At 35.2% G+C, this 9,004-nt stretch overlaps 1 pseudogene; it reads right to left on the minus strand.

Annotated features, from left to right (window-relative positions):
- Window positions 1-6,670: 6,670 nt before the first annotated feature.
- Window positions 6,671-6,981, minus strand: LOC114199437 (10 kDa heat shock protein, mitochondrial pseudogene; annotated as a pseudogene).
- Window positions 6,982-9,004: the final 2,023 nt, after the last annotated feature.

A 9,004-nucleotide genomic window follows, 5' to 3' on the forward strand; every position in this document is an offset into this window, starting at 1 on the left:
ATTTCTGGATTTGTCAGTTTTCCAAAGGCATACCGAAAGGCCCCCAAACTGCCAGTATCCAGGAGCACCTGTGTGGCTCAGTCAGTTAAGCATCTGCCTTTGGCTCAGGTCATGATCCCAGGGTCCTGGGATTGAGCCCCGCATCCGGCTCCCTGCTCAGCGGGAAGCCTGCTTCTCCCTCTTCCTCTGCCCCCTGCTTATGCTCTCTTGCTCTCTATCTCAAATAAATAACAATTTAAAAACCTAAAATACAAACAAAAAAAACCCTGCCAATATCCACAACTTGTCTCCAATCTCTTTCCTTGCTTGTTTTTGCATTCCTAAAGTCCAATGTCCACCTTTTGTAGGAATTTCAACTTTTACACTCACTCATAGTGTAACCCCTTTAAAATCCAAAGTACCCTTAATTATTACCCCACATTCCCAATTAAGATAAATCTGAGTCATCCTCATCACTGTATTTTGCTTTAGCACTAACTAATTTGGTAAAACCATCTGTGGTAAACCCTCAAATGGTGTCATAAAAAGATCACTTCTAATCGTTTCCATTATATTTTTCTCACCTTATACAGTCGCTGTTCTTCCTTTTGTCTTTTCTCACAGACATGATTTGACCCATATGGTTTCAGTTCTTCCCTAGACCACCATGGAGACACAGATCATGCGTGGTTCCACCTCTAATTACAGTCCGCTTGTGTTGGTTCTCATTTTAATGTCATGGTCATAAGTAGGGTTCCTAATATAGGGCAGGGATTGCAGTCATTTCCCCCATAGTAAGTGTAGTTTCAAACTTGACCCTTAAAAAAGATTCTACCTTGAAACACTCTTAATAGTTTGATGACTTCAACTTTATGAGAGACGTATGGGAGAGAGAGAGATAAAGAGGTAATTGCTCACAGTATTTAGTACTGACAAATATTAGGAATTTCATGAGTATTTTTTTCAGTTTTAGGTAAAAATAGGAATCATTAATTCCTTAGACCTTCCATAGTTAATTGTCTGTAAAATATTAAATAATAAGCAATACTAATAGCAATAAAATGAGATTAATTTTTTGGAGAAGTCCTTGGTACTTTTGGTATTAAAAAAGAAAATATGTATAAAGTAACTTTTACACTATGAAAATATTAGAATTACAACTTAATATTGGTAATACATTCAATACAATATTATATATTTACTTCATAGTCAATAAATGTTCATGGACAGTAATTGCTATAATTTCTTTTTTAGATTTTTTTTAAAAGATTTATTTATTAGAGAGTTTGCAAGTGGGGGGAGGGACAGAAGGAGAGGGAGAGATTAAATCCTCAAGCAGACTCCCCGATGATCGGGGGGCCCTAGACAGGATTCGATCCCAGGACCCTGAGATAATGACCTGAACTGAAACCAAGAGCAGGTCACCTAACCACCTGAGCCATCCAGGCACCCCTCTTTTTTAGATATTTAAGAAAAGAGGATTAGCATTAAAATATTGTCATAAGTGACACTTTTTAAGATACTTAGAATATTAAACTAATAATCTTAGTTTGGGTGGCAAAAGTCCTTTGTTTTTTAACCCCAGATATTAAAAATTTGAAAAGTTTTTTTTTAATAATAAATACAGCCAAGATTCTATTCATGTATTTTTCATGGCTATCTATAATTTATGTAGTAAAAGAATGCAGTGGTATCATATTGATCTTTTCTGCTCAAACTAATAGTTTATTTAGCTGCTCCCATTGGAATTACTGTTGTTTATGTATCATTCCCTTATTTTTGCTTTCATTTGCTATCTTTTACTGAAGACCACTTATTGACCATATGATTAGATACACTTGGCATGTGTTACACATTTTTCTAGGTGAGAACAAGCATAACGGTGTGCCTTTTGCTGCTAGTCACTTTCTTCCCAGGTGTCTAAGCTGTCTTTTAAGCCTCATCATTGTCTGGGAGTCTGTGTGCTTTCCCTCTATTGGGAGGGGGTTGATTGTAATAACCTCAATGTATTGCAGAAGCAGAAGGACCCACTGGGGCAATCCAGACCAGGTTGGGCAGAGAATTTGGATACAGTGTGCACTTCCTTTCCTCAGCCTTGGTGATTCTCCTCTGCTGTGCCTGTAGGTAGAGTGGTGTGCGGTTGTCATTCTTTCTCAATTTTGTTTCCTGTTTTCTTGCTGGAAGATAAACTCTGGACCTTAATTTACTCAGATCTACCACTCTGTCACTCAAAAGCCAGTTTGGGCTTAAAAAAACAAAACAAAACAAAACAAAACAGACCATTTACATTTGCTTGATATTTTCAACCCTTTATAATAATATTTTCTTTCTCTGAACACCTACTAATGATGTCTGAAACAGTGAGAACCAGAAAATAGGAACAAAAAGGCAAAAGAAAAACATAAGCATTATTGCACCAGAGACATAAACCAAGTATAGTGTTGGACGGGGCAGAATAGAGAAAGCATAGCCCCCTTCAGTCACCTGTAGTTACTATCCATTTTGGTGATGATTATAAAGCTATCATAAAGAAAGTCTTATGGAGCCAGCTCATTTATACATGCATATAAAACAAACTCTCAGCAGCCCCAAGGTATATGTCCTGAGACCTTTGCAAATCTCCAAATTTGCAAATACCACTAAACCATATAATTCCACTCATAAAATGCAGTAAAGTATAACTGAACAATTACAGATCCCTATCAGATCCTTAATGATTGTATAAACTCAAGTCATTTATAAAGGTATTAAAATCTGTCACTAAACACACACACACTATATTATATCACCCCCATATAATTTTTAACCATGAACTCACCTGAATTCAAAACTGACAGCTCAGCCATAAGAAAGAATGAGACCTTGCCATTTGTGACAACATGGATGGATCTAGGGGATATTGTGCTAAGTGAAATAAGTCAGAGAAAGACAAATACCATATGATTTCACTTATATGTAGAATCTAAAAAGTAAAACAAATGAACAAACAAAAAGCAGAACTAGACCCATAAATACAGAGAACAAATTGAAGGTTGCTAGAGGGGAGGGGTGGGGGGTGAGCAAAAAGGGTGAAGAGAATGGGAGATACAGGCTTCTAATTATGGAATGAGTAAGTCATGGGAACAAAAGATACAGTCAGTAGTACTGTAATAGTGTTGCATGGTGAGAGATGGGAGCTACACTTGAGGAAATCAGAGCATAAAGTATGGAGTTGTTGAACTGCTGTGTTGTATACCTGAAACTAATGTAGCATTGTGTATGGACTATATTTCACTAAAAAAGAAAACTATGACAGATGAATAATGGAATAGTTGCTCTGTAATATGTACCTGGCATATATTCTCTGCAATACCAGGCTTTTTGTCTGTGCTTTACAAATAGTTTCTTATTACTCCTTCTTACTTGTTGAGCTGTTTCATCTCAAGTAGAAATGCTCAAGTAACAGTCTGGTCCTACATGCTTATTGTTATAGAACTAAAAATGCTTCCTAATGTTCTTTGTTCAGCTCATGCTCAGTTATTGTTGGCCCCCTGGCTGAACTAGTACCTCTCTCTCCTGTCACTAAATGAAAATATATCCCCAAGACATTGTTTTTCTCCTCAAGTCTGCCTTCATTATGTATTTGTTGACTCTATCTTATTTCAAGTTAACTACCCATCACTTTTTGTTAAACCTCTGACTCCTACTTGATGAGGTATTGAGCATTGTACTTAATGAGATAGTTTTGTAGGGTTTCTTTCTTCTTTTTAAGTTTTCTCTGGAGAACATAGTGGGGTTGCATCACTTGAAAAAACAAAACACAGTACTTTTAATAACCCCAAACTTTACTGGTCCAAGAATCATCTCTTCAATAAAACACTTTACTTGTGTATCTTTGTATTGTCAACATTATCAAATACCTTTGGGGTAAGCAGAGGTTGGAGAGATAGCAGAGAGATGAATGGTGGTGTATTTGTCTTGAAGGAGGGAAGTTTCCTTCAAATCAAGGAATCACTGACTATACAAATATAAGGGGAGATCTAGGCTGCTTTGAGAAAGAGAAGGCTGGAGGGGTCATTTTGAATCCCTCACTAGACTTAGTGACTTATGTATGTGTCTCAGTAAAATAGCAATATTCTAGATGTAGTGGAGCATTGATATTTCTTGATGTTTTGATGTTTCTCAAGAAAAGTCAGACTCATTAGTATTAAACCCTTAATGTCAAGGGTATTTACATCTGGAAAAAAAGTGACTAATTGGGTTGCTTATAAAGCAGTAATATTTACTACTGAAAAGACCTGTCAATATCATGTTGTATATTTATTTTATGTTAAATAAAAGCTATGTTGCTGATTAAGCTTATACTAAGTTCAGGAGTTTTAAGTAAGAATTCCATTAGTATGGAATCTTAGGACTTGAAAGAATTTTTATTAAATATCCTAGAATGTATGATACAGAAATTGAGAGATTTAGGTGCTTTTTTGAACCCATATTGGTATTTTAAATTATTTTATGTCATGAATTTACATTTGGCAAAACTGAGTCTTCAAATGATATATTAGAATTTGATGTAGCTCTGTTGATGTGGCATTTGTCTTTAAATTAACAATAACTTACTTGATCCTCTTTTGCTGATGTGCCCTGGGATTTCAACTAAAATGCAAAATGAAGTAAGAATTATTAACTCAAATTCTCAGCAGCTTTATATAGATAAATTCACAAGGGACCTATGGAACAATTTTTGTTAGTTTTATTTTCTGTTGTGGCAAAGAATAAAAAGTAGTCATTTGCCAGCCTCTAATAAGTATTATAATTTATTTTTCTGAAATGGCATCTTTTGAAGCATGCTTAGAAATCCTTCCGGGTTCCTAGTATGAGCCCCAGGGTGGATTGAATTCATCTTGTGCACCTGTGACAGTGAGGATTTAGGCAAAAATCAGAAAAACAGTTGGTATATAAATAGACTTGCCCAGTCTACGATAGATTCTCTGGGGAAAATAGAAAACCTCTAGACCTAGCCTAGAGGCTTCCTAAAGCCTCAGAGGTCTGTGATACATCAAATGAGTACACCATCCTGGTTGTCACACTGAGAATATGTTGTTCTCATCAAGCATCATTTCCTTCCCATTTTCTACACAACTTTTCCGTATTCCATGATTGCCCTTCTCACTTTTCTAGACCTCTGTGGCCACAAGCTTCTGTGTGTCCATAATGTAGGCATAAGTTTTAATTGAATGCATTATGAATTTGTTTTCAAAGTAATTATGATTACTTCTCCATGCTGAAATACCAAACCCATCCTGCCACCATGAAGCCTAGCCCTCTCAACCTATGACCATAAGGAAAATAAAGCTTGCTCCTTCTTTCTTCTAGTGCTAACTAATTTAAAATTGATTACTTTGCGGATGTTCTTTAATCAGTATACATAAAGGAATTTTCTTAACTTTACAAAAACGCATACATTCAAGATTCACAATGAAGGGAAATATTCTGCATGGGAAGAACAGGGTAGACCCCTCAGCTTTGACTCTGATTCCATTGATTTTACTTTGGTCTTAGGTGTATTTTACTGTTTGTTGGTTGAACACTCTAACCCTAGAGTAACTAGGACCTTGTCTTGTCCCTTAATGTTGTGTGTGATCACAATTATGCCCTGGTCAAAATTCTTAGATACAACTTTACCATAGGCAGTAAATTTGAAAAATACATAAATAAGGAAATAACAATGAACTGGATGAATTTGCTGATGAACTACCACTTACCTTGAAGGTCTTAAAATCCCATCCTTCCTAACTCATGACAGGCTATCCTGAGGTGACTGTCATTCTAGCATCATGTTTATCATCTGGCTCCTTAAAAGATACAAGTCTCACTTCCTGTCAGACTTCTGATATTCGGTTCTTTTATTTAGACTTACATAGCAAGGGTGGAACCTTATTCATGGACCAAATGGTGCATTTCTGCCAGGAAAAAAAGACCTGTACTTTGGCAATTTGTTCTAGCAGAATAAGTTTCAACAGTTTTATATCAATATCTGTATTCGTATGTATCTGTGTATCTATCTATCTACATACCAGCCAAAGGCTGTAATATGTTCATGGTTCCTTCAAAAGCCATGCTAAATATTGATGTTCTTTAACCTGTTAGAGGCAAGGTACGCGTGTAGACTGTCGAATGTATTTTAATATATTTTTTTCACTTGATGGATTAGGCTTGAGAGAAGATTTTAAGTGTAAGATTATTTGTATACACACTTTTAATCTCACGTGTTGGTGCAAGTTATTAAACAAAAGGAAATTAGGACTTTAATGTATTTTTGAGCTGTAAGCACACTTTACAAGTCAGTTTCCTTTTCTTGGAAATCCCTGTTTCCTGGAGATACATATTGGTATCATTCTTACTACTTTGGGGGCATAAATTAAATTTAACTTTGTAAACAGCTTCTCATAAGGTTATGTTGCTATTATTATTATTGTGCTGATGTTCTATCACTTGGTTTCATATTCATCTCTTTTTTTGTTTATGCATTTTTATTTGGTAATGTTTATATCAGTATCCTAAAACTTAATTTTAGAGACACTGGATATCATTCGCTTGGATGCCATTAGTTTATTATAAAAGAGAGACATGCAAATTATTTACATGGTGGAAGATTTCACAACTTCACTGGAATGGACAGCTTTGCTTGATGCCATTTTGATAATGATTTATTTCAGTCTACATACTTTCCGGGAACGTTACCATCTCTAAATAAGAAGTGATTCTTGTCATCTAAAACTACTTTGGTGCCTCTATATTCTGAGAGAAGAACTTGATCTCCAGCTCTCACACTAACTGGTTGAATCTCTCTTCACCCTTCCCTTTAAAGCCCAAACTAACAGCTACTAGTGTTGCTTGCAATACTTTTCCTTGAGATTTTTCTGGAAGCATAATACCTCCTTTGGTTGCAGTTTCAGCTGCCCTCCTTTCAACTCAAACTCAGTGAAAGGGGGGAAGAAACTATGTAAACACCTGTCCTGGCATGATTCTGGCTTCCGCAGCCAGTACTCTACTCTGAAGCTACCACCCCCGCTCCAAGGAGACCCGCAGTCTGACCCCAGGGGCCATGTGAATGTGGGACTATACTCCTCTTTTTATTCATCTTTTTATAAATGTCTGATTAGTATTCTATAATAATAGTATTATGAATGGTGCCCTGAATTCTAACCATTTGCTTAAAGGGCTAAAGAAAATGTATAAATTAAAATCAAACTAGCAACAAAGGAAAATAATAAATCCATAGAAAACAAGATTTTGTAGCTCAAAATCAATTAGCTCAAAATCTATGCTCAGATAATAAAAGGAAGCGGTTCTCTACAGAATGCAAAAAAATAATTTTATAACTAAGGTAAGGTCACTTGTGAATCTGAAACGATGCATATTGATAAGGCATTATATTTGAAAGACAAGTCTCCAGTGTTGCCTTTAACAAAGAAGGCAAGTATATACTAAATATACAGGATCTTTATGAGGAATGAATAAAGAATTTTCAAAAGGACATGGTAAACACACAGATTAGTTCTTAAGGATAGGTCATGTCCACCTGTTTTCTTATTTAAAGAGAGCTATTTTATTTGTGTTATGATGAAATAAGTCCCACAAACAAAATGACTGAGAATATGAAACCTTTTACCGCACTTGCTCGTAGAATTGCTATAGCAGTTTATGCTTACAACAGTGGTGTAGGCATCCTCTTTGTTTTGCATCCTTATCAACTAGCTATTGACAGGTTTAGAATTTTCTGTTTGATGAGTGTGAAATTATATCTCATATCAACTCCCTTTTTTATGATACTAGATCTTTTGCATTCATTAGCCCTTGTATTTGCTTTTCTTTGTATTTCCTGTTCTTTTCCTCTGCCAATGTTTTGATTGAGTTATGGCTCTAGTTATTTTCTTCTATGTATTCTTTTAAAGTAGTAAAGTTTTTGTACAACACCCAGTGCTAATGGATCGTGGATCGCTGCATCAAAAACTGGTGATGTATTGTATGGTGACTAACACAACATAATAAAAAAAATAGTAAAGTTTTATTCTTCTACTCTTAGGTATCTTAATAAATCTGGAAGTCACTCTTAGTGATTTTTTTCCATAGATTTTTTTTATTGAAAAAGCAATTCTCCTAACATAATTTTAAAATGTCTGTCTCTTCCCTACTTACATACTTACCTCTGTTGTGTATCAAGATTAATATATAAATATGTATTCCTGGGCATCCTATTCTGTTATGTGCTTCATTTGCCAATTCCTGTGTCAACACCATACATCCCTATTAACGTACATGTGTCATTAGCCAAGCTTGAAATGTGGTAAGACAGAGTACCCTACCTTGTTCTTCACAATTTTCTTAGATAGCCTTAGTCATCTAAGTACATGTGAATTAGAGGCAAAATTGATAAAAGCCCCCATTTTAAAAAAGTGTTGGTCTACTTATTGGGATTATATTAACTTAATTTGGGAGAAGTGGCATCTTAAGTTTGTTTTTTTAATTGTAATTTTGCCTTATTCCATTGCTTGCTCTTAACAGTAATAAAAACTGTTTAAACATTTTCCATCTTGCTGAAATATATCCTTCAGTAGTTCTTTCAGAGAATATATGGAGGTAATAATCTTTCTTGGTCCTTGTCTGAAAATATTCTGAATAATAGTTGCGATTCAAATTGTAGTCAGCCCATTTTTTTTCTCGTTACTCTTTTGGGTGTATTATTTTCTATTCTTATTTTCAGCCACAAAGTCACAGCTGATTAGATCTTTTGCAGTCTGATAGTCATTTCCTTACATATAACCCGCTTTTTCCTAATATAAGTCTTCAGATGTGTTCCTTTATCATGATGTTCTGCAGGTTTTCTACAACATATCTGGGTGTAAATTTATCTTTTTCCTGCTTGGTATTCATAGCTCACTTAGAATTGAGTACTCTTGTCTATCTTTAGTTCTGTAAAATTATCAGATATTATTTTTAAATCTTGTTTTTCTGCAATTCCACACGAGTCCCTTCTTGAGGAATT

The sequence above is a fragment of the Eumetopias jubatus genome, unplaced genomic scaffold (genome assembly GCF_037043125.1).
Source record: "Eumetopias jubatus isolate StellerSeaLion01/CBP00866 unplaced genomic scaffold, mEumJub1_p1.0 scaffold_11, whole genome shotgun sequence".
Lineage (NCBI taxonomy): Eukaryota > Metazoa > Chordata > Mammalia > Carnivora > Otariidae > Eumetopias > Eumetopias jubatus.